Source organism: Sminthopsis crassicaudata, chromosome 1, assembly GCF_048593235.1.
Source record: "Sminthopsis crassicaudata isolate SCR6 chromosome 1, ASM4859323v1, whole genome shotgun sequence".
In the NCBI taxonomy this organism is placed as follows: Eukaryota; Metazoa; Chordata; class Mammalia; order Dasyuromorphia; family Dasyuridae; genus Sminthopsis; species Sminthopsis crassicaudata.
Genome location: NC_133617.1, coordinates 226,661,609 through 226,688,396, shown reverse-complemented (window position 1 = coordinate 226,688,396; position 26,788 = coordinate 226,661,609). Strand labels below are relative to the sequence as shown.

Genomic DNA, 26,788 nt, shown 5'->3' with positions numbered 1-26,788 from the left:
TCCTGGAACACTGATTGAGAAAGGAATTGACACTTAAAGAAGAGGACTGGATTTAAATTCCACTCGTGATGCTTACCATATTTGTGAATCTGAACATATTAATTAATCTTTTTGGATTCCATTTCCTTCTCTCTAATATGAGGTTTTGAAGGATCTTTGAGGTCCCTTCTAGCTCAAGAATCATAATCCTATGATTTCCTCACCTGAATTTCCCCCAAAATGAAATCACAAGTCTAAAGGTTAAAAAAAAATTATGTTTCCTTATGAACCTTCTTCCATTTATTTTGTGACCAAATCAGCTATTTGGAGCCTATAAAAATCTAGTAACAATTATATGTTCTGTGACTTAAACATGGAGTAACAAATACTAAAGTGTGTAGGAAATATTTATTGTAGGCAAATTTATGTTCCCAAAAACCACTATCACCACTAACAAATTCTATATTCTTTTGAATATAAGAAGATTTGTAAAATATTCAAAGTATGCTTAAGAACCTGGTGTAGCATAAAGAATATAAACATTCCTGTTTCTTTTACTAGAAACTATTTCTGCTAGAGATGAGCCTAACTTGAAAAGGGTATCTCCTTCTGTGGAGCTGGAATCAATAAAATTAAAGCATCCCCTCCCTCTTATCATTCCATTATACAATAGCCTCTAAATTTTCACAAGAGAAAAATGGCTAATACATATTCCAAATATTTTAAATTTCATACTTCAGAACTGGGTGCTGTGGATAGAGTTTTGGACCTGCAGTTAGGAAAAACACGAATTCAAAACTAGTCTTAGACACTTACTAGCTGATCCTGTTTGCCTCAGGTTCCTCATCTGTCAAATGAACTGGAGAAGGCAATGACAAACCACTGTTATTTTGCCAAGAAAACCTCCAATGGAATCACAAAAGAGTGACTGAATAATAACCATGAATTTTTGCTAGTCATGAGGGTAGAATTTGGATTCAGAAACCAGATCCTCAATTGCAATGTCCACAAAATAAGATTCCTCCATTCGATGATTTCTAAAATGCTTTTCAGCTCTAAAACTTAGGATACTAAAATCCTAACAAAAAATAGGAGCATATTTCAAGTCTCTGTCCTTTACCTGACTCAAAGTAGGTGAAAGAACAATGAATTTGGAGTCAGAAGCTACTTACATATTACCTTTGTGACCTTGACAAGGTACCTGACCTCTACAGATTTCAATTTCCTCATTATTAAAATGAGAAAGGGCATGATCTCTGAGGTCCCTTCCACATTTAATTTCTTGCTTTTACATAGTCAACAACAAAAGCAAGTTACAAATAGTTAATACAGATACTTGCAGGTGCCCAATTAAAAGGAAACTCATTGAACTAAATAAACTATGTCATTAGTTATGGATAATGTAACTTGCAGTTAAAAATAGGCTGCAACTGCAAGTTAGGGGACTCTAGCTAAAGAAGGAGATAAGACTTGTGAGATAATACCACTCAACTTGGTTATCATTCACTCTGGCCAGATAAAACCACACATTATCTCCCAAAGCCTTATGAAGTCTGTTCCCTCAGCAGTATCTCAGCTTGTTTTCAAATCCAACATGCTCAAAATGCAAAGCGTAGCCAAATAACAGAAATAACCCTTGCCCAGTTCTTAAACGCTTTTGCTGACATATCCTATAGTGAAGTATCAACTCAGTGCACAATAAAGTTGGAGGCGTGTATGTGTTTTCAAGTTTTATACAAAATTTTAGACAAGTCAAGAGTAAGGTTCTGCTGACAACCCAACTGTGTGGCAGATTAGTTAGTAACCTTTGAACAGGTACAAATCACTGACCTCACCTAACTACTCTCCCAGAAAGTCCAACAAACTTCTTTACTCAAGGTTCAGATAAGCACAGACAATTTCCTCTAAGAACTTAAATCCATATGTAGTCAGTAATCTAGCTCTGCTTAAGTCAATTATGAAAAACAGCATTTCATGTATTTGCCTACTTTACAGATATAATCTGAGTTTTCTCCTGTCCTCTCTCCTAACATCATTTTTCCAAGTTGTACCTTTTCTCAATTGTAGAAACAAATAACACAAGTGAATAAATGCAGGATCTAGGAGATTAAGATGGTCTCCACATGTTATTTCATCCATTTTCTATTCAATTATTTTTCAATTATGTCTTATTCTTCATGATCCCATTTGAGATTTTCTTGGCAAAGATAATGGAATGGTTTGCTATTTCCTTTCCCAGTTCATTTTACAGATGAGGAAACTAAGGCAAAAAGGATCAAACAACTTGCCCAGGATCACATTAGTTAATATCAGTGCTGATTCTAATTCTAATGTCTAGTGCTGATTCGGAACTCAGTACTCTATCCACTGTACCACCTAGCTACCCTTCATCCATTTAGGGAAATTCCAGAGTGAAAACTCTACCCACCAATGCAGATCAGCAACCTTAAGATTTGCAACCTTAGAAAATTGTCTGAGGCCATGAGAGATTAACTCACTTGCTTCCCATTCACACAGGGAGTTAGAGGTAATACTTGTACTTAGGTAAATTCCTGGTCAGCCTTCTATTCTGTATATTTCCCAGCCACTCAAGAATCGAGATTTTAAATTATGACACAATTCATTAAAATATAAGTAATAAAAAGGACCACCCTCTGGTTTAAGTTTTCAAGTCATTTATCAGTTAAAAGAAATATTTTATGCATTCTTGGCTATTTTTGGCCTACAGCTTCTTCATTGGAGGGATGGGGAAGATTCTTTTACTGTTTTCTATAAACAGAACAACAACAACAACAAAAAAAAACCTTGTCCTTCACTAGCTTCCAAGGTAGAACTCAAATTGCTAGAAAAGTTTTTTGATCTTTCACTGAGTGTCAATTCATTTTACAAATTAAAAAAAAAAAAAAAAAGACAAAACTCTCCCAAACCTTGACAATTAACAGGCCAATATGGTTGTGTTTTTTCTTCCCACCAAACACTATACTCACATTTCCATATCCAATATGAAATATAATAATATAAGCACTAGAATCTGGGGAAAGGGGGAAAAAGCTTTATAGAGAACTATTTGAATATAAAAAAATGATAATTTAAAAAATCACATTAAAGTGCCAATAATTCCAGTTAGAAATGTCACTATATGTAAAAAAAAAAAAAATTAAAGCATCCCCTCCCTCTTATCCTTCCATTATGCAATAGACTAATACATATTCCAAATATTTTAAATTTCATACTTCATAACTGGGGTTCTGAAGGGTTGCCATCCACTTGAGAGAGGGGTAAAAAATTGTGGCACTCAAGTAATTTTGAATTTTTATTTAGCTAACAATCTCATGCTCCGTCTGCCAGGAAGCCCAAGATTTGATGAATCAATTGTTTTTCATTTTGCTGACTCTAAGTATTGGTCCTGAGAGCAATTCCTTCCTAAACAAAGTAATATTTAACTACTTCCTTATCATCCACACTGACTCATAAGCATAATTTCAAACGCTGATTGTGATTTTTATATGCTTTAAATTTTTCTTATTGCTAAATCTGTGAAAGAATAAAAATGTCATATTCTCCAAAAGTCTTTTTGTCTCAGTAGTTAAAGATAGGATAATGATAACAAAAGAATTACAAAAACAATTCTAAGAATGCAAAACAGCAAAAGTGTTTGAAGATGGGGGTATAAATAGAAAAATTTAAAAGGTAATACTACTTTATTTTAGGCCTGATCTCCTCTAAAGATTATCATGGGAAGTAATTTGGGACATTAGGTCTAGCTCCTCCAGGACAATTCTACACCTGGCTGGTGTGGTGATAATTCTAGCTTAATCAAGGCAGCAGAACCAGGACTTAAAACTACCAGATCAAACTACCTTTCCTAACCAAAGTATATATAACCTTTAACTGCTCCTACACCAAGCTGAAAATGTTTTTGTAGTCTGTTGATAGAATGTCACCTGAAAACTAGGCTGGGAGAGAAGCAACATCTAGCTGAATTCTTTTTGGTAGTAACAATTCAAAAAGCACCACCCACCTAAGTATAGGAAAAGTTATTAGCTACATCAATGTAAGAAATACCCACAATGTTGAAATCACACATCTTATTAATTCTTGCGGGAAAGTACAGTTTCTATCTAAGCAGCTCCTGCATTATTTGATAGATCACAAGATGAGGAGGCAATATCCTATATGCATAAGGACTATGATTCATGGAGTTGTGAACTGAAAAACATTTTTGCAAAATTCAATTCAGAGATCCCAAACATAAATGCCTTATTTTGGGGGAACTTCCAATTTCTGTAGAAGTCAAAACTAGAAGGGGAGAAATAGGGATGACTTCTTTAGGATTCACATGAGCTCATTACAGAAAGGGATTCCCTTCAGAGACTGAAAAGTTAGTGACACTGTGGATCTGAATAGAAAGATTTGATTGAACTGAATAGAGAGGCTAGTCAAAACAGGAAATTAGAAGGAAACAGCAGTTGGAAAGAAGGTGAATGACAGACAGATTTGGGAATTCTATTTGGAACAGCTTTCAAGTCGTGCAAGAACTGCTCTTTGGAAGTTGATAAATACATGGACCTGTTGAGACTTATAGAGTTGAAAGGGATTTACCAACTCAGGGGGAAATAATAAATAAACTTGGACTTAGAGACCTCTTGCTATTTTCATTTCCTCTTGTTACCCCACAATGCTTAACTTGGTAATTATTTTGTCCACCTCTTTCAAAGCAACGAATTTTACTATAACTTAGTCCCATTCACTCCTATATTTAGCATCACTGGAAGATTATCTTATTCTTTCCTTTGCTGGGTTTTAGAAGAAAGGCAACAAAATGACCAAAGAGTTTTTTGTCCTTCTGAATCCAAGGCAGAGTTTGATATGGGTCATATTGACATGCTTTAGGAAAGAAAAAAGCAGCATTAAGTGAAGCAGGTATGATAATTTATTCAACAACCATGGATAAAGTTCTTCCTGCATGCAAAACATTGTGTACAGAGAGATGGAAACATAAAAATAAAATCTTTGACCCCATGGAGCTTGTGATCTAGTAAGGTAAGACGGGATCCATACATAAATATTCAGTGACTATAGTGCAGAATAGACTATAATAGGAGTTACAATGTGTTATGGTCAAGCAAAGAAAGTCAATTTTTTACATGGGGCTTAGGGAAGAATAAATGAGAGTAAGAAACAGGAGAGGAAAATCAGCAGAGAAAGCAATATTTGAGCAGGGCCTTGAGATATGGGCAGGATTTGAAAAGGCAGAGGTAGAATACAAATCTAGGAAGCAACATAAACAAATCACAGAAGTGAGGATAGTGAATTGCATTACATGTATAAGTGTATATCATGAAATAAAGCTGTAGAAATAGGAAGGTCCTGCGTTATACAAGGCCTTGAATGTCAGGCAAAGAAATATAGACTTTATTCAGTGGACAAAGGAGAATTAAAGGGCTTCATTATATGTGAGTTTTAGGAAAATGATTGCAGTGACAAGAATGGATTAGAATAGGAGTTTGCAGATGGGAGAATGGTTGATCAGAATGAAAAGAATGTTTTAGTTTCATTTTCCTCCTAAAAGGCAACATTTAGAATCCACCGTATATCAAATACAATATATTGACAAAACATATTTAGCAATTATATTAATATTCTCTGATGACCAGAGTGATGTGATTCAGGATCCCTAAGGAAGTCAGTGACATATGTAAGCCCATATACCATTTACTTTTGACTTCTGAAAGATTCTCTTTCAGTGTAGGACAACAGTAATAACTACAGCATAGAGATTAAATTAAAACACAGAGGACCAATGAACTTAAATTATTAACAGGTATAAAAAAATTCTGGGCAATTCACTGAGAAAATGGAAATTAAATAAAGCTATCTTCAAAGGAACAAACCAGAAATAGAACACAAAATGGCTGAGTCTAAGATTTTGTGGGTATCAGACACAGAGGTTAGGCAGCATTCATTGTTCATCTACCATAACTATCTAGTTTAGTTTGTTAGCAGAAAAGTAACCTGAAGTTTTAGAATCATTGCAGAATGCACCTGTGTGGAGTTGGGGAAGAGAGGAGAGACAGTAAGGGGAGATGGGAAGAGGAGGAGAAGAGATAAAGAACAGAACTAAAAGTGTATCCAGAGAAAAAGAAACTTCTAAAATAGAAACTGAAAAACTGTAAAAATAATCTGATGTACAGAACTAGGTAGAATGGTAATTATGTTGATTCAACTTAAAAGCAACACAATGGATTAAAATGGTATATGCATCTAAACAATTTATAGGAAATAAAATCATCTGAAAATAAATATTTCCAAGTTGCTTGGTACTAGAGTAGAAAATCTTACAAATACCACTACCTAATTTCAAAATAGCATTCAATATAATTTTTTTTTAGAATCTTTAGAAGCCGATTGCAACAGTCAATGTATATATTATCAGCACATGAAATTGTGTCACTTCAACTTGCTAAGGATAGAAGAGTATGAAATATATAAGTAGGATCAAATTAAAATAATAATTCCTAAGAATTAATACATTCTATCTTACAGAGGGAATTTCACTTAAAAGAAGTTCAGAAAAATCCAAATCTCCCTCTCCAATCTAACCTTTTCAACCCAAGATATGCATCTTCCTTCCCCACCCAGAAAAACAAAAGAGTCAAAGAAATGGATTTAAAACAGAAGAAACCAGATGACTAGTCTATATTTAGCATAGCAAGAAATTCATCTACAAAAGTTATTTCTTAACCTCTTCAGTAAAGAACAATCTAAGCTCCAAGGATAGTAGGCCTTAATGGTTCAGAAAGGACAATGATGGGACATCTTCAAGGTTCATGGTTCAGTATTTAAGATAACCAAGCCAACAACAGAACATGTCCAGGGGTTCATATTATAATCACATCAGCATCACAAAAATTGAATAAATTTGTGACTGTCACAGATGATGAATGGGAAGATTTGATCAGTATTATAGGACAATTGAACAAGCCTTGAAGAATTAGAGCACAATCATTTCTTTTGAAGCTCCATGGAATAGCTGGAAATTGTTTTCTTATAAAGAACTATGATAAAGGATAAAAAATATAAATAAGAACTTTTGTCATTCAAAATGATTCATCTTTGTTTCAGTTTCCTTTGTTTCTACTAATAGTGCAACTCAAGATTTCTTCTCTCTCTGGCATGGGAAGATTAGCATTAATAAAAGAAACAGGCAGATTCTGTACAGACACAAAGATGCTGAATACACTTGCCTATCCAACACAAGTCCAAAAGGGCAATTTCCTTTTATCTGCAAAGGTAAAGTTAAGAACTTAAAATCCATTTCCATACTCACCCCCAGAAGTCACACCCCAGCACCACATGTTGATGGTATTCCAATGGACGGAGGCATTCCATGTCAAGAGGTCCATGGGAAGAATCCCAAAAGTCAAGAGGTACAAGAGGGAAAGAGGGAGGGAGAAAAAAGAATAACAAATTAGGAATTATTTTTGTTTTCTGACATCCATTTACTGAGTAGCTATGTCATGACAATTCTCACCTTTTTAGAAACTAACCCCCTCCTCAACAAACCACTTACTCAGTATTTAAGTGAGTGATTCTAAAAATCAGAGTAATTGCTTTCATGATGAAAGATCCCCCAAAATACTTTTTTTTGTTCTTTTGATAGTAATAAACAACAACAAAAAAATAATTTCCAAAAGGAATGTTACCACATAGATAAGGTTTAGCTAGCATATGGGAACCATATTTATCTCTCAAACTGCTCATGATTCTCCTATGAAATGATCTGTTGCGCACATGCACATACACACACACACACACACATTATCTTAATAGAATGTAAACCTCTCAAGAATAAGAGCTGTTTTATTTTTGTCTTGTATGTATGTAACATATATACAAAACAGTGTCTAATAGCAGCTTACCCATCGTAGGTAATTGATAAATGTTGATCAGTTGCTAAAAAGCAAGCAAGATAGTTTTGATTGTGAAATTTTTAAAATGTTAAAAAGCCAACAACATGGACCAGCTATAAAACCACTTACTCAAAACTCAAGTACAATTTTTACATTTCCAAAAGCCAACCAAAAGAATTTCAAAGTAGTTGAAATCAAACTTTTTTCAAAGAACAGTTACAAAAGGAGAATATTAAGTCCAAGACAATTCAGGCATTTTACAGTTCTTTACAGGAAGATTGGTATTGCTATTTATTGGATTTTCGTTGAGCGTGTTTGGGATTTTATTCTGGCCTTACCTATTTTTTCAGATAACAATTCAAGCAAAGTTTTGAAGAACTTGGGAATTTCCCAAACACAGTTTGTTCCGAGCTTTCAAGCTACAAGAAGTTCTACATGGGGTGAGCTTTCACAACATAAAAATCACATAAGACAAGCCTTCAAGTAGGCTGCAGCTCTCCAAAAAGCCCATATTGGAAGTTTTCTGCTAGAGCAATCAATTTGGAAAAGACATTCTGTATCAAAGTCACTCAAGAAGAAATAGCCAATTTTAAAATCTATTTAGGCCTCGTGGATCTCTGTCTTGTAGATGGACCATACTGATTAACCTGACTGAAAGTTGTACTCAAAATGTTTTTTTGTAGCCCCTTTACTGTCATGAATGGATACAAACTACATCAAGGAAAAGCATGAATAAAAGTATGCAGACATTAAGCCAGGTAAGGAAACTTTGTGCAATGTAACAAATAGGAGAATCCTATTGTATAAAGTTTGGCCCTATTAGCATTGGTGGCAAATTTCTTTAAGTTGCTAAAAAGCACATTGGAGGAAGATACGACCGCAATCCCTGTGAGAAGAGAAAACATACCAGCTTCTTTTCCTTAGAACCCAGGATTTCTAAACTCATCTTCCACTGTGCCAAGCAACTCAATTGCATCAAAAACAGAGATGATGCAGAAAAGCCTGGAAAGGTTTATATGAACTAATGCTGAGTGAAGTGAGCAAAAGTAGAACATTGTACACAGTAACAAGATTATGTGATGATCAACTGTGTTGGACTTGGCTTTTCTAGACAATGCAGCGATTCAAGACAATTCCAATAGACCCAAGCTGCAAAGACAGAGAACTATGGAGACCAAATGTTAATTAAAGCACAATTATTTTCACCCTTTTTTTTGTTGTTGTTTGTTTTGTTTTTTCTTATTGTTTTTTTTTTTCATTTTGGTCTGGTTTTTCCTTGTACAACATGACAAATATAGAAATGTGTTTTAAAAAGAATGCATATATTGCTTACTATCAGGGAGAGACAAGTAAGGGAGGGAAGGAGAAAAATTTGGTACATAAAGTCTGACAAAAATAAATGTTGAAAACAATCTTAACATGTATTTGAGGGAAAAATATTATTGAGAAAACAAAAAAATGATATAGATTGATTTCAGTATATAGATGATATAGAAAATATAAATGCATGAATATGCTATTATCCCTTCCACATCACTGGAATTAGGAGTACAGTGCCCTGTGAGCTGGAAATTACTTAGGCTCTGTTTATAATAAAAATAATTTATTATTTTCCTTTAATTAATAGTTAATATTCTTTTTATAGGTGATATGGATATAGGTTTTATTAGACAAAGAAAACAGTTTACCTTCTCATCTTCCCAAGCCATTTTTAGCTTGTGAGAGAAGCTAAATAATAAATTAGGTGCAATTATGTAAGATTAATATCACAAGTTTTAAAAACAATTGTTTCTAACATTGACAGATACTTTTTTGTTGATATAAAAAAAAAACATAAAAATGCATATTCAAACCCCATAGATAACCTGTCTTTTATACTTAAGATACATATGAGGACATTGGTCCATTAGGAGGTAGGAAACTACAGAAATAGGAAACTGGGAGCCCTACTATGCTCCTTTACTATGACAAGAAAATGACATTGGGTTCTTAAAGGCTATTCCCAAAGAACACAAATTTTGTCATATCCTACCAAGCTGGAAAGTCTTTGAATAGGGATCTTTGGCCAGAATATTGATTTGTTTTTTTTGAGAAACAACATTCAGAGAGGATCATTTCAGGATAGGGCATGGATTGATGGATTTTTTCAGCCACAGCAACTCTTAGAAAGTATCTACTAAAACAGAGAGGGGTTGTGATCTGTGTCATTAGGAGTAACCACATTGAAGAAATCAATGAATTCTTGATATAGATGGAAAATAGAATAGATTTCATTGGGATTGTTGGCTCTAAGTTTGGTTAAGCAAAATAAATGAACTAATTCTTCTAACTCAAAAACAAATTTTCACAAATAAGTTTTTAAATTCAAAATTTCACAAATAAGTTTTAATGGGTTTCATTGGTTTGTTTTGTTTGTTTGTTTGTTTGTTTGTTTGTTTTTTAAATTGTGCTTATCACAAGTTGTAGAAACTCTACACTGGCGTCATTAGCAGATCTATTTCAAAGTATGTAGATAAAGTATGAAGAGATATAAAACAAAGAACATTGAACTAGGAATCAGGAAAAGTGGGTTTCAATTTTACCTTTGTCATTGACAATGTTTATGATCTTGGAGAATTCATATAAGCTTTATTTCCTTATCTTTAAAAATAGAAAAGCTACCATATCTAATTTATCTTACAGATCACCCCTTTTTAAAATGTTATATACATGCCTTTTATTTTAATCAGTCATTTCCAAATGCACCTTTCTCAAGTCACATTTTCATTCCTGCAACTGTCTCCTCACTTAATTTCTATAATATATTTTCATGATTTCCTTCTTTCTGACAACCCTTCCTTTACTTCTTCATCCTTTTTGCTTTAACCTAGACAGCCCCAAGATTCTGTTCTTGACTCTCTTTTCTTGACTCTATTTCTTTCTCAGATTCCAAAGTCAACTGGTTATATTATAGTCACTGAGCTCCTAAAAAAATTCAATTGGATACAACTCATTTTGTGTTATATCATACTCTATTTTGATATATAGTATGGTTATGCAACTGTTAAAAGAAATTTAGTTTCATTGTATGAAGTTGATTTTCATTCAATATAATGTTACAGTTTCATTATAGTCTTAAAACTAATAACAAGATTTTTTTACAGTCATTGATTAGATAAATATGGATTCATGATAGCCCCATGATTGTTCTCATTTATGAAATTAAGGGATTGGATTAGATGATATCTAAGAGCCTTTACAAATTTAAATTTATGATCCAAAGACCTATTTCATAATTAGGATGCTACACAGTTATGTTCCTTTTCCATGTAAACAGTAATAAAAGATTAACATTTAGATTACTTGTTTTGAAGCACAGAACCTACCACCTTTAGCAAAAAGTTTAAAGTTTTTTTTAAATCAAACTTCCATACTCTTCTAAAATCAAAATAACCAAAAAATTATGTTAAGTGGTTTTTATTATTATTTTTAAAGGTCAACTTAATTGATTTGGAGGTAGAAAATGCTGATAAGTGAATTTAATGCTACAGCATGATACTTCCAACATTTAAGTATGGGAATTAGTGAAAAAAGATTCTTATATAATGACGAATGTTGGAGGAGATGTGGGAAAACTGGGACACTAATACCTTATTGGTGGAACTGTGAACAGATCCAACCATTCTGGAGAGTAGTTTGGAACTACTCAGTCATTTCTCAAAAGTTATCAAACTGTGCATACCCTTTGATCCAGCAGTGTTTCTTATTGGGATTATATCCCAAAGAGATCTTAAAGGAGGGAGAGGGACCCTCTTGTGCCAAAATGTTTGTGGCAGCCCTCTTTGGGCTGGAAACTGAGTGGATGCTCATCAATTGGAGAATGGCTGAATAAGTTATGGTATATGGATACAATGGAATATTATTGTTCTGTAAGAAACAACCAATAGGATGATTTCAGAGAGGCCTGGAGAGACTTACATAAACTGATGCTGAGTAAAATGAGCAGGACATCATTATACAAGGCAACAACAAGACTATACGATAATCAGTTCTGATAGACGTGGCTCTCTTCAACATTGAGATGATTCAAACTGGTTCCACTTGTGCAGTGATGAAGAGAGCCATCTACACCCAGAGAGAGAACCATGGGAACAGAGTGGGAAACACAACATAGCATTTTCACTCTCTCTATTGTTATTGCTTACATTGTTTTCTTTCTCAGTTTTTCTTTTGTTCCTTTTTCATCTGATTTTTCTTGTACAACAAGATAACTGTATAAATATGTATACTTATATTAGATTTAACATGTATTTCAACATATTTAACATGTATTGGATTACCTACCAGCTAGGAAAGGAGATGGGGGGAAGGAGGAGAAATTTTGGAACAAAAGGTTTTGCAAGGGTCAGTGCTAGAAAAATTACCCATGGATATGCTTTGTAAATAAAAACTTTTAATTAAAAAAATAATAATTTTTTAAAGTTCAAGTTACAAATAAAAAAAAAAGAAAAGAAAAAAAGATTCTTATAAGTGTTTTTTTGAAAGCTATCATGACCCAGCAAAAGCAAACAAATTTTAGGAATGGTGACATTGGTAAGCTTACTTACAATGCATTTATATGTATAGATGGGTAAAACTATCCCTAAATCACCTCCATCATTAGAGATCCATTATTGTCATTTTTTAAAAGTTATAGAATATGTGGATTCAAAAAACAGAAGAAATATATGGATGTAAGGACAGCTAACACACATAATACTGTCTTGTTTACAAGATTGCTCATCTAACTATTAAGCCCTAAATATCTTATCACAACCTCATTGACTTCAATAACTTTTTACATTGTCATCTTACTTATAATTCTAATATGTTGGAGATTCCTTTGAATTGGTACAGGCTCAAATATCTTTTAACTAAATGCCTAGTAACATAGAAGGTCTTCCAGAAAAGCTATGAAACTATTTATCATTTGAATCTTAATGATGGCATATTCAGACAAATGGTTTTCCTTCTAAAGCCTATTTGAAATCAATACTGGCAAAATATGAATTTTGATAGTGCAATGGAGGGTCAGCTATATAATTCTGCGGCATAGGATATTTTGGCAAGTAAGAACAAGCTAATGAAACAGAATGGCATGTGAGGATGAGAAAATTCATAAAAGGAAGGAGGGTGCTGATGATAAAATTTCCCAATTTCAAAATTTTGCCTACAATTGGCCTTTCACCCAACTTCCCCCTCCCAAAACAGGAAGAAACTCTTTTCCTCCTACTGCTTTGTGTACATAAGGCCTTCTTCTTCTGGCACTCTGATTTAAGTCTTTTTCTTTTTTTAACTAAAAGAAAAAAAGGTTAAAAAGTCTGAGGAAAAAGAAAATGTTCAATATGTTATTTCTTTTTAGTACAACTTGACACATATTTTACATTTTATATTATATCCAAAAAAGCAAAGCCCAACTCTCACAATATGATACATGCAAATATTTTTTCTTGGGGGGTATATGAAATCTAAAAATTAAAAAACAAAAGTTCAGAAGCTATTAAAAAAGGGAAGAATGCATCAGCAACATTGCTCAATCTGTGTCCAAGACTCATAATTGAAACCAAGTTGAATGCAGTTGATAAAATTCAATCCTTCTAAAATACACAGGGGCCATGGCATGATCTTCATTGGTTTTTGGATGAAGTGCAAACTGAGGGGCAGCCTTGTACAATGAATTGAATGAAATGAGCATTCAACCAGACACTCTAGGGATCAGGAAACTGAAATTCACCTGTCAATTCTACCCCCAGTGTAGAAGAAAACTTGGGAACCTGTCTGGAACAATATCTTCATTTTTCTAAAATGTGAAGTTAAAACTTTTTGCTAAAATTGGGGGAGGGCCCTTGGGGAGGGGAAAGAAAGAAAACCTGAGTTCTATCTTTAAAACATGCATTTCTTCTGAGAGTTAGATACTATTCTTCCAGTCTTAAAATCTATTTATTTATTTATTTTTGGGTGTTCAGGATATGTCAGATTTCCAAAATAAACTGGAAAGAAAATAAATTAGTTTCATATATCACTGAAACTCAGGGCTAGCTAACAACATCATCAACAAGATTGCTAATATTGTATTATAAATTGTATCATTGTGTTATTAATTTGGAGAAGGCAGCCCATTTAGAGATGAATTCTACCTACTTCATTGTTGTTGTTTAGTCATTTCTGACTCTTCATGAGCCCATTTGGGGTTTCTTGGGAAAGATACTGGAGTGCCTTGCCATTTCCTTCCCCAATTCACTTTACAGAATAAGAGGAGGCAAATAAGATTAAGTGACTTACTCACATCTGAACTCAAGAAGATGAATTTTTCTGACTTTAGGTCACTGTTCTACAAGAACAATATTATTCAACTTTGGAGGGAGAGATGATTTTGAGAACAGAAATCAATTTTTCTAGCTCTGGCAGAAGTTACAATTTTTGAGATCCCCAACTGATAAACGACCAGTTTGCTACATGTTAATTAAAACTAAGTTTACAGATAAACCAAATAATCACTTCTATTAACACAGCCATTTAGTTCCTTGTATTTTTTTTAACTTCAAAATATGTCTTTTTCTCTAATTTGAATTCTAGGGAGACTGTAAAATAGAATGGTAAAAAATTATTTTGTTATATAGCTATTGAGATGATATTTATAAAGTAAACAGCACAGCCTCTGATACATAGTAGATGTTTAAAAAATGCTTGCTTATTCCTTTCCATTCTCTACTTAAACCCCCTGCCGTCATATCACCCTAAAAAAGAAAATCTACTGGCTGCTCTCTAGTTTAGAAAACACTTTTCTAAGCAGTAGTTAGGGCAGAAGTTTTAATGGGCTGGGCAGCAGCAAGAAGAATACAACTTTTATTTCGCTGATGCATTTTCTTAAATAGGACAAGGGTTGGTTAAATGGATGATAAACAATACTGTTATACAAGTAGAAAAAAATTAAGATTATTTTTTAAATTACAATTATCTCTCTCTCTCTCTCTCTCTCTCTCTCTCTCTCTCTCTCTCTCTCTCTCTCTCTCTCTCTCTCATACATAAACACATTTTAGTAATGCAAAGAGCAATGGAATTAGAGTCAAAAATCTGAGTTTTCTTTTCCAGATCTCCCAGTCATTTGCTATATAATCATAGATAAATCAATTTTAAATTTGTTTCCTTATCTGTAAAATGAGAACAAAAACAGTGTAGTCTCAATTTCACACAATGAATGGCTTTTAAGGCTCAAATAAGATAACAAATGTAAGGAACTTTGCCAAATTTAAGGAATTATATTAATATTATTATTATCTGAAAATTCGAGATAACATTTTAGTCTGCCTTACTGAGTTGTTTGAGGATCTATTGAAATTATTTCAATTACATACTTTATAATTAATTTTTAAACTACACTATTAATTATTGTTATTGACTTTGCTAAAACTCAGCTTTTGATCAGGCATTAATTTTAAAGGTTAAAATAGATTCATTTTCATATAACAATTATTTTGGAGAAGCCTATTATTTGCAACTGTTTTCAAAACTCTTCCTGCCACCTGTATCAGATGGGTCTGAGTTGCCACATTCAAACTTGCCCTATTGGACTTTTATCCCTTTTTTGAAGCTAGTCAGATGTAACTAACACAGCCCTCCCATATGTCAAATGTAGGCTAGTAGAAGGTATTTTAAGAGATAGGCTCTGGTTTAGCCATGTAATTCCAATTGATTTTAATGGGAGCCACATAGCTAAATCCTCTCACAATGCTTTGAAAAGATTACCCAGAACCTCTCTGAATCCATCCAAATCCATGGAGAAAGAGAAGAGAGAAGAGCAATATTTGAGCCTTGGTGCCGTATAACACTGCTAAGCAGTAAAAGTGCTAAGCTAGCAGAGTGATGCTGAGTATTTACCAAGTACTATCAGTTCAGTCAATCTGGTCAGTTGTCTACAGGAAAATAAAAATTATACTACTTTTAATGATGTTTACAGTAAAATGTAAACACTAAAGATAGAAATTTCAAATTTTGTCAAAGTCTATAATAATAAAAGATTTAAAAAGAAAATACAGTAATTTTCTTTTTTAAAAACTCATAGTGTCCTCACCATATATGAATTGAAGACACCGTACTGGGGTCCTGAAGAATTGTGTCTTCAAAGGCCATCCAGCCTTTCACTTTACAAATGAGATACAGACTGCCCAGTATGTCTTACTTAAATTGAGGATGGATCATATTTTTTAAGCAACTAGAAGAAAGTTGAGTATTTTTTAAATTTAGAGAAATTTATTCTAGAAAGCAATCCTGGTTTAAAACATTTTTAGTAGGGGACAGCATAGCACAATGGATAGATAATTGAAGTTCTATAGATCCCAAAGACCTATATTTAAACCCAACCTCTTAAATCCAATAAATTGTGTTGTTAGGATTACTAGGTGAAAACTCAGGTTGTCTGGACAGTGACAAGGTGAGAATTCAGGTTGTCTGGACAATTACAAGGTGAGAACTCAGGTTGACTTGATAGAAGGAGCAAGCTCATTGGCTGAAGTGGTTCTTCCCAGAAGCCCTTGCATTATCTCACGCCCATTCTCTGGGAGGATAAAGAGGACAGCACTCCAGGAAGAGGAGAAGACTGCATTACATCAGCCCTGACGGGGCTCTCTGCAGGAAGGGAAGTCACTTCTAAGGACAAGAGTTAACAGCAACTGTCTGGAGACAACGGTTCACTACAGGAAGAAGAATCTGTCCGAGAGATTTGAGTAGACACAGCAGATCTCTTCCAAGAGAGCGATCCAGCAGCTTCTGGAGACGACAGCTCGCTACATTGTGTGTTTATACACGTGAACCTATATTCCCTTATCTGCAAAATGAGGCCAGGAAGGAAAATAGCATCTATCACACAGAGATATAAATGAGATAATCTGTGTAAAGTGCTTTGCAAAAATTTAAAATACTATATAAATGCTAGCTGTTATGAATTTTAATAATAATAACAAAAGCAAAATTAGACATTTTCTAAGTATATTCTGAGAAGACCAAGCTAGAAGGCCAGAAGGATGCAAAGTGAGATACTTTAAGATAAGGGTAGATATCCTATTTTTTTTTTTTGATTTGGTGAAAATTTGATATATAGGTCATATGTGCATTTAACAGCATAACTTATTGTTGCATTATCTAAGTCACTTTAGGTTCAGTGACAGTGTAAACTTAACACTGAATCAGAAGGATCTAGATTCCAATTCTGCCCCCAGACACTTATTAGCTGTGGAACTCTGAGCAAATCATTTAACTTCATCTGTAAAGTTGGGATAATAATAGCACCTGCTTCTCAGATGAGTTACTTATAAAGTACTTTGCAACCTTGTAGCACTCTAAAAATACAAACTATTATAAATATTTCTAATATTTTGTTAATAGTAGCAATAGTCCAAGAATAATACAAATTGCTAGTCATATAAGATCAGTGGTGTTAAGGTATCACAAAATGGAACAAGATTCACTAATTTTGGGACAGAAAGGTCAAACCTAAATCTGAAACTTTCCCTAAATGAGCTTCATACCTTTAATTCAAACAATATATTGTTAAAGGGTAGACTCTAAAAACCACATCTTTCTAGTCTTCTTTTTCTGTTCTTTACCCTGATTCAGCCCCTAAATCCATCTCTATTAACCCAGTCAATTTCCTGAACTCTGTTTTCATTGGCTTCCCTACTCTACCCTGATCTTTCAACCCACTAATTTTCCACAAACCATTACCATAGATAGATTCCCTAAACTCTTTGATTTTCTAATGTTTTCAATCTTCAAATCAGCCCAGGTAACTTACATCATCTTATTTCTCTAACTGATTTCTAGGATGTTGAGTGTTGATGATGAGTCACAAAATCAAGCTGATTTTACCTATTTTGAATTTTAAGTGCCTAACCTCGACTAGGTCCTCAAAACTGCTTGACATACCTTTTATCTGACTTATATAGGTATCTTCTGACATTCCCCCTAGCAACTGTTCTAATTTTTTTAATTCTTTTTCTATATTATCTACCTAATACTTCCTATTTCCATCTTTATCTCACATGTAAACTTGAAGAAAACAACTTAGTTTCTCACTTTACTGAATGTACAGAAGCCATCTAAAGAATTTTCTACAATCCTTTTTTTTCCAATTACATAAAACTTCACATTGTCATTTAGTATTGGTTCTTTCCTTTAGGGTATGGGAAAAAATACCTCTTCTCACTAAAATCAATCAGTCCACTGGAACTCTTGATTTCATTCCTTCTCTTCTCTACAATTTTGCTGAAACAGTTTTTCCCTCCCTCAGGTGCATTTTCAGTTTCTTCAACCCAATGGCTCCCTCTGATTTACCTACAAACACGTTCAGATTTCCCATTTTAAAACAAGTAAAAATACTTCCCCCAAAAAATATTTTTCTTTCTATTCCCTTACTATCCTACCATTAGCTTTTTCCTTGTCATTACTGTCAAACATCTTGGCAAAGATACTGGTTTACCATTTCTTTCTCCAGCTCATTTTACAAAGATAAGGAAGCTGAAGCAAACAGGGTTAAATGGCTTGCCTCATGCATCTAATATGTGTCTGAGGCTGGATCTAAACTTAGGTCTTCTGCATTTGGGCCCAACACTCTATCCACTGCAACACCAATCATGCTATTTCTTTGCTCAAAAAAATCATTAGTAGTTCTCTATAGCCTTATCAACCAAAGATTGAACTCTTTTGATTAGCATTCAAGGACTTCCATAAAATGTCAACACTGCAACTTTCTAATCTTATCTCCCTTTTTTGTACTCTAAGCAAATTGGATTGCCTCTATCACCAAACATGAGCTGGCTTTCCCATCTCCATTCTTTTGCATACTGTTTCTTATGCTGTCCTCCTTATTCCTATTCATCTGTTGGATTCCTGTTTATTGTATAAATCCCAACTAAAATGCCACTTCCTCCAAAAAGCTTTCCCTACTTGTTCTTTGATCATAACAACCTTTCTGCTTGGTTGCCATTTTGTTTTTAGGTTCTGTAATCCTCATAGCATGTAACAGTGTGTGTTATAACTAATGTGTTTTTGTTATATTCCCCTAACTAGATGGCAAATTCTATAATGGTGGGGATTACACCTCAACTAAAAAAAGATAATATAGTATGGTAGAAAGAATAACTTGATTTCAAATCGAAGGATCTAGTTTCAGATCCGGGCTTTGCTATTTTTACTATCTTGATGACTGGGGCAAATTACTTCATGTCAGTAAGCTTCAGTTTCTTTGTAAAAAGGTCTGGATAAGATGACCTTCAGTCTCTTCTAGCTCTGAATGTCTGATTCTCTGATTTCATCTTTCCCAGAACTTATCATATTACTCAGAATACAGTAAGCACTTAATAAATGTTTGTTTTATTGAATTACATTTTCAAAACATGATACCTGGCCAGTATCATGGTCATTTCTTCCATTTGTTCTTTCCTGAGCACTGTTCCATGTTTAATGATTTGATGTGGGCTATGAAGTGAATTAGTTCTCTAAATTATGAAAGCATACATGCTTATGCTAATTGGATTCATTTCTATATCAGAACTGTTGAAGCCAGTGCCATTTTAAGTGATAATTTGTTTCTCCATCTGAATGATACTTTATTGTAGATGTGAGGAATGGATTGGATTTTACATTGTTAATAAAAAGTAATTGATTCATTGTAATAGAACCAATTTGAAATCCTTCAGGAAATCATTTCCCAAGGATTTAGACACCAAAATTTTGTAAAGACAAGAACTATGTAGATGATCCAGAAGTATCCTTTACATAAGTGAATTCTTCACCCATACATAGCTTAAATTCTAAATCAAGGAGCTTTTAAAGTGGTCAGGATGACAAGCTTACTAATGAGTATTCTAGAGCAACCAACCCCATGAACACTGAAAAGTTTATCTCATGTAATATTTCTGAAGGGAATGAACATGCTACAGGCTTTTTAACCTTCAGGTATTATTGTTTCTATGGTAAGCAATTCTATTCATACTCAAGTTAACTTCACCACTTAATTGTGCTATTAAAAATCCTGCTTTCCCCTTTCTATCAGAAATACATACATTTCCACTAAGGAAAAAAGTCAAGAATTATTCAAGTAATTCCATTCAAAAAAATTTGTCAGAAAAAAGTAAAAAAAGAAGCAGTTTATGAATTATCAAAAAGGAAAGCAATAAACTTGAATCCCTATTTTTATTTAAAGCTCACTCAGCCTTCCTTTGAGTTTATGTTGATAGCCATAGTTACTAACATTTTCTCTTCAAGAAATTGCTTTTAATTAACTTTGTACACACATATACATGCACAGAAATATACCTACACATATGTATTATTGTGTTTGCTTATCTATGTAAATGAGATTTCCCCACCCACCCCAAAATATAATGTAAGCTTCATAAGAGAAAAGACTGATTTTTTGTTGTTGTTATAGCCTTAACACCCTGCATATGTGTTTAATAAATAGTGAATGAATGAATGAATTGAATTAATGAATAAATGACTGAATGAATGAAATTGAATGTAACCATTCTCAAATTTGTCAGGGGAATTTTATCAATCCAATATGGTCTATTTTCCCACCAAATTCCAAATTAACATGAATTTGAAATTACATCATTCTTTCTACCAATATGACCATCTCTACTATTATTAATATCATTATCTGGAAAAAATTTTTTAGTGAGAACCTATTGTGTGAAAATTCTATTAAGGACTAGATGACTCAATTAATTAAATGTGGGGCCTGGAGTCAGGAAGACCTGAGTTGAAAACCAGTCTCAGACAGATAGCTGTGTGAGCCTGGGCAAGTCCCTTAATCTCTATTTGCCTTAATCCACTGGAAATGGAAAAGGGAAACCACTCCAACATCTTTGCCATGGACAATATGGTCCATGAGTATTGAATTAGATACAACAAAAATCACCCTATTATGTGCAAAACATTGTGCTGGTAGCATATGAAAAAATAAATAAAACCTATGCCCTCATCTTAGAGATCTTACAATGTAAGAGATTATATATGCAAACAAGTAATTATACAACACAAATAACTATAAAACATCCAAATATGATTTATTTGTCATATGAGATGGACAAAGAATTACAGGAATTCAAAGGAAGGAAAGATCACTTATGGCTAGAAGGATCAAAGAAGGCATCAGGTCATAGGTGGTATTGATCTGGGCCTTGAAGATGTATAGAGAAGTGAGATGCTACTCCAGAAGGAACTGCATAAACAAAGACAGAATAATATAGGTTTTGTTCAGGAAAACCTGAATAGTACAGACTGGCTGGAATGTTGGATAAGTATATATCATGGGATAATGAGTGATAAGGTTAGAAAGATATATTGAAGTGAAATTGTAGAGGACTTTAGCTTCAATGATAATGAGTCTAGATTTTAAGAATTTTTATCTAGTAGCCATGTAAAGGATAGAGTGGATTAGGTGAGAGAAATGAGGAAAAAGACAATAGGTTAGAAAGTGACTTTAATCCTGATTGGAAGTAATAATATCTAAAGTGGGAATGGAAAAGAAGAGCAAGATGCTTGAATGTAAAGGAGTTGAGATGACTTATATTTCAAACCTGAATGACTAGGAGAATGACAACACCCCCAATAGCAATGGAGAAATATGAAAGATCTCATTTGGGGCTTTGAAGAAGATGTTTTGTTTTAGACATGTAGATCATGAAGTAGATATGAGATGTGCAAATGTTAATGTATAGCCAACAATTAGAAATGCAGAATTCAGTCTCAGACTCAGACTCAGAAGAAAGGTGAAGATTAGAGGTATAGATATAGAAGTTATCTATTTTTCATCACTACTACTTCTAAGTTTAGAAGATTTTTAAATGATCTCTTTATTTATCTCAATATTCTCAAGATAAGTACCATTAACAAACTTCAGCTATGAATTCATTTTGTCTTCTGTGCTTTTCACCAGACTGAAATCCCTCCATACCAACATTCACTATGTTAAAGCCAGTTTAATGATACCTACACTCCTATATCTGCAACCTTCTTGAGACTTCCAAGCTATTCTCCTGTTATATCAAATTTCTTTTACATTTCCAGAAACTCCATCAGGATACTGTCCTTCAAATTACCTTTGGATTACACAATACCAGTTTTACAATATACATGTCAGGTTTATTATTTATATTCCTTTAAAGGCATCTCATCATGGTCATGTCAACATGAGCTAAGTACTCTCAGATAAATATCTTTTCCTTCTATTTATTACCATCAAAACCAAAGTGAGCCTATATTCTCACCCTTGAAATTTGGTGATCATCTCTGATTTCTATCTTGCTTTGCTTCCCTACTTCATCACACAATAACAAATCATTTCACTTTGTTTTTGAGATCTACCCATAATTCTCCATCTTTACTGCCAAGACTTCAGTTAAATACTTTTTTCAGCTCTAGCCTTTTTATAAGGTCTCCATTGGAAAACCATTTTCTCACTAATCTATTTTTTTCCTCTTATCTGTGAACAATTTCTTTATCAGAGCAGGGTTCTTTGGGGTATATTATGTGTGTACGTGTATGTATCACTTTCTTTTGAATATCAGGTAATGGTGTAAGCATTATTTTTCACATTAGCACTGTTGGAGTTTTTCTTTTTTTAATTATTGTTTTTCCAGATAAGAGAATCCATTGATTGAATTCTATGTCTATAATTCAGTTAGACACTTACTGCCTTGTCTCTTTTCACCCCACTACTCACTTCTTAACCACTAACTACCTTTAAATACCCCATTACTTTACTGTGTTTTGGCTTTGTACTGCTACTCTCCCTTACTTTCAGAAAAATAATCACAACTATAATTCATAAAATTATCTGTGTTGTCCAAATCCCAAGCCTGGACCCCCCCCACACACACACACACATACACACACAGAAGACAGCATCCTGGAGTGGAGATGTGGAAGGAAAAGAAATGATTTCTGAAATCCGAAAACCTGAGTCTCAGACATATTTCCTATGCTTATTAGTATCCAACTTTATTAGTATCAGATTCTTCAGTTGTAAAATGGGGGTAAGTTGACCTGGATGATCTCTTAAAATGTCTTTCAGCTCAAATACTCTAGGAAACATTGTCTCCCAACTGGAAAAAAATTCTTATTAACTTCAAAACTCTTAATTTATATAGCAATGTCAGTAATAAGCATTTGTGTACTATTGTAATTAAAAGGGACTATTAATTGTTGGTTTAACATTATTTTTTATAATCTTTTCCCACAGGCATTATCAAATATTCCCAATCCTAGATATAAGGAACAATTGCTTTTCCCATTGAAAAAATCACATCTGTCAGAATGAAAAATAAAAATTCCCAAGTAGTACTTATTTTAAGAGATCCATCTGAATATGTTGTGTGGAAACCTCTGCACTTGGTTTTACTCTGCCTAAAAAAATTGATTCAGATTGGAGAGCGAGGACTATGGTCACATCAATTCAAGCCTAAAGTTTTCTGGGTTTCATGTTTGTGCTTTATGAAAAATGCAATCCCCATTCCTTCTCCTCTCCCCATTCTCAGATTTGGGTCTCCTAAGAGACCTGAATGGAATTCTTACAATGCCTATCAAGAAAAATTTAATAATCATTATCCCCCTCTCCACACACACATACACATGCATACATATACATACACATATTCATTAACTGTTCTCCCTGACTGCTTTCTTTTGATCAAATAGAATTTAGATTTAAAGTAAAATTAAATTTGGAATTAGAGCTGTTTCCACTTGTATTCTTTATGTAGATTCTTTCCTCCTCCGGCAGCAATAAGATTTGGTTCATTCCTAATCCAATGCACTTCAAAGTGTATTACAAGTGAGCTGTCAACCAGCTCTACTCAATGTTAATCCATTACTCAAACACCTGGTTTCATAAAAAGAAAGTGACAAATAGAAAGCCTGGAAGCATAGAAGGATCACATCTCGAAGATTATTGAGCTTTGCCATGTTACACAAAAACCATCGGTATTCATTACAAATCACAATTTCTCACCCTCCAACCTAATCTAGAAAATCCTCCAGGTCCAATTTTTAGCTGCTTGGAATGTTCACTCCAAAATCACCGCCTTATCACCACCAGCCGGAGCAGAGCGGCCACCAGTCTGAAAGTAGCTTTGGCAAGCTTAAAAAACATTTCCAGTTCTCCAAAATTAAAAGATGAGACTGGTACTGCTGTCCTCTGAGCTAGGGGAATTTCAGAAGGGGCTGCTGGCAGCTGATTGCTGCTGCTGCGGTGGCTGGCTGTGACTGCAGCTTCTAAGGGCTTTGGCTCATAGAACCAATCAGTCCGCTCACGCTCACCCTACACCCTCCCTAGACCGTAGATTTGCAGATCCACTCCCTAACTTTAAACAAAACTCAAATCTTTTCTCGTTAATTGACTTGTGCCTCCCCCCAAAGGCAGAATTTCTACTCGGACTAAGGTAAGATATGGGTGAAAGCAACTAGACCAACCCCATTGCACCCTTGAGGGTTTCCTTTTTACTACTGCTCCCCTCTGCCTACTCATTTCTGTTAGAATTGCTTATGGTTAAGTGCCCAGGCGAGGGAATAGGTATGGCTCAGCAGCATATTCCTTCCATCAAGGAATCCATTAACTTAGGCAACATAGCTACTACCCTAGTCTCTTAGTTCATTGGGTTCAGCTTCGGGAAAAAGCAAGCCCAAAGGTTTGTTTGCAGGGAGAGATCTTAATATTGGAAAAGAAACAGCGCCCCCCTCCCCGGCCCCTTTTGGGATTCTTAAATGTGTATAGCTGTTCGTTTGCGGGTTGGGGGCAGGGAGATGATGTATTTCACTAACCTTCACTGGCCATTTCAATGCTAAGTGCAGGGAAGTTAAACCTTATCTTAAAGAATATGATTTTATCTTAAAAAAAAAAAATCCCTTGGTTTTCCTCTCCCACAACCCTTCCCCTCCTCCCCCCCGCCAATTTATTTTTAACCAGGATAAATCTTTTGCTTAAGGACCATAGAGGAGAAAAAAAAAAAGATAAAGACTTGGGGTTGAAGCTTCTAAGGAATGACAAGATGATGGCCCCACGCTGCGATGAGTGGCAGAGTCCTAAAGATCCCAGCAGAGAGAACGAAAGAGCTCCTTGTGCCTTCATTTTCCCAAGAAAATACACACACACACACACACACACACACACACACACACACACGCACGCACTCACGGGAGCGCAACTCTCCCACACACCCTGAGCTCGGATTCTCACAGTGGAAGGCTAGTACTACCTTTAAGCAAGAACTGAATGGTTAAAGGGGGGAGAACGGTTCAGACGTAGGTCTAGAATCCCTCCTCTTCCTAAACCTCACACCAAGCTTTAAAAATTCTCAAAAATGCAGCAAGGTTCCCACTCGTGGCCCCTCTCCCAAACCCGCGCCATACTTCCACCCCAATCCAGCCGAGCTCCCAGCCCCACAAGGTCTGGAATCTGAGATTCCGTTCCATTGACATCCAATTTAGGCTGCAAAGGGCGCTCGCCTACATTCCCATCACACCCCTCCCTGCAGCGCAGCTCCAAGGCGGCCAAGAAGTATGGTACCTTTCCCCAAACATACAAACTACATGACGGCTGTATGATAGCCGACTCCCTAGAGCCCAGCTGAACTCCAGAGGAAGGCAATGAAACTGCAGCAAGGCAAGGGATAAGGGAGAGAAGAGCTAGCTAAGTCACTTTAACAGTTTGCAATCAACATAACTCTTACTTTAAATTAAAAACAAAACAAAATTCCGAAGCAGCTGGAAGGGAGGGTGGGAAATACCGAGGGGAGGAGAAGTTGCAGAGAGCCAAGAGCCGAAAGACGGCCCTTTCAAGGGCTTCTTTAGGGAGATTAAATATTTCTACCCTTGCAGCTCACAGGAGCATATCTCTTGGCTGTGGAAGATCCAGCCATGCTGGGGTTACATGCTGCGGCTGTCTTTAAAGGCTTGCAAAGCGAGAAGCCCGTCCACCTTAAAAAAAAAAAAAAAATCCCCCGGCCACCTTAAACAGCACCTCTATTTCTGTCCCTTGCCTCCACATGGACGCCCGAGAGTCTCGAGCATTCAGCTTCGGGAGCGGGATAAGTGGCAGCCGGATTTGGCACCTATAGCCCTGGTCCATCACCCTTTCCCCATTGACCTCAAGCCAAGGACAGGCATGGGAGCGGGGGTCCCTCCAGCTCAGTTCATGTCCCAATCTAGTCAGCCCTGAGCTAGAACTAGGAAGCAGGAGGACAGAATGCGGGGCAGAAGTGCCTCACCTGAGCTCTTTTCTCCTTTGCTTCCAGGAGCCTATTTGCTCTCCTTAAATTCAACCTTCCTCTGGAAAAGTAGCGCAGGTTAGAGGTGGATCTGCTCACAGGTCCTTAGGAAAAAGATCTCTTTCCCTTTTTGTACTTTCCCGGTCTTGATCTCCGAGTATTCTGCTAGATAGACTTGCGGCAGGCTCGAGGAGGGAGCGGAGGAGACCAGGAGCTTCCGCAGCAGCGGCGGCGGCGGCAGCGGCACCTCTCAGTGCCCACCTGCAGCGCGCACAGTCCTGGGAGAGTCTGACAGCCCGCGCGGCTCAGCCTTGGCTGCGGTGGCTCCGCCTCCGGCTCACCCACAGTGCTTCTCAGTTGGCTGCCCCAATCATTCCGGGCGTTCCCTCATTTGGGGGCCTCCCCTTGCCTCTTTTCTGTTTCTCCCTACCTCTGTGCTGCGTACAGCAGAAGTGCTGTTCTCTCTCACTGCCTCGCCAGGGTTTAAATCAGGCGGGATCTCAGAGCTGGCACAATTGAGGGGAAAGAGAGAATCCAGCTCCCGCTGTATTTTTTTTTTTCCAGAGGTGAAGCTAGATTGTAGGTTGGGTGCGGGTGCCCGAAGAGGCGGAG

The 26,788-nt window shown here is 35.5% G+C and overlaps 1 protein-coding gene across 1 annotated transcript in view; it reads right to left on the bottom strand.

Moving 5' to 3' along the window:
* Window positions 1-26,466, bottom strand: part of EPB41L3 (erythrocyte membrane protein band 4.1 like 3) — a 349,128-nt gene extending 322,662 nt beyond the window's left edge. The window contains exon 1 of the mRNA XM_074275655.1: window positions 26,177-26,466. The gene's annotated coding sequence lies outside the window, so the exon portion shown is untranslated. The remainder of the gene's footprint in view (window positions 1-26,176) is intronic.
* Between the last annotated feature and the right edge of the window lie 322 nt (window positions 26,467-26,788).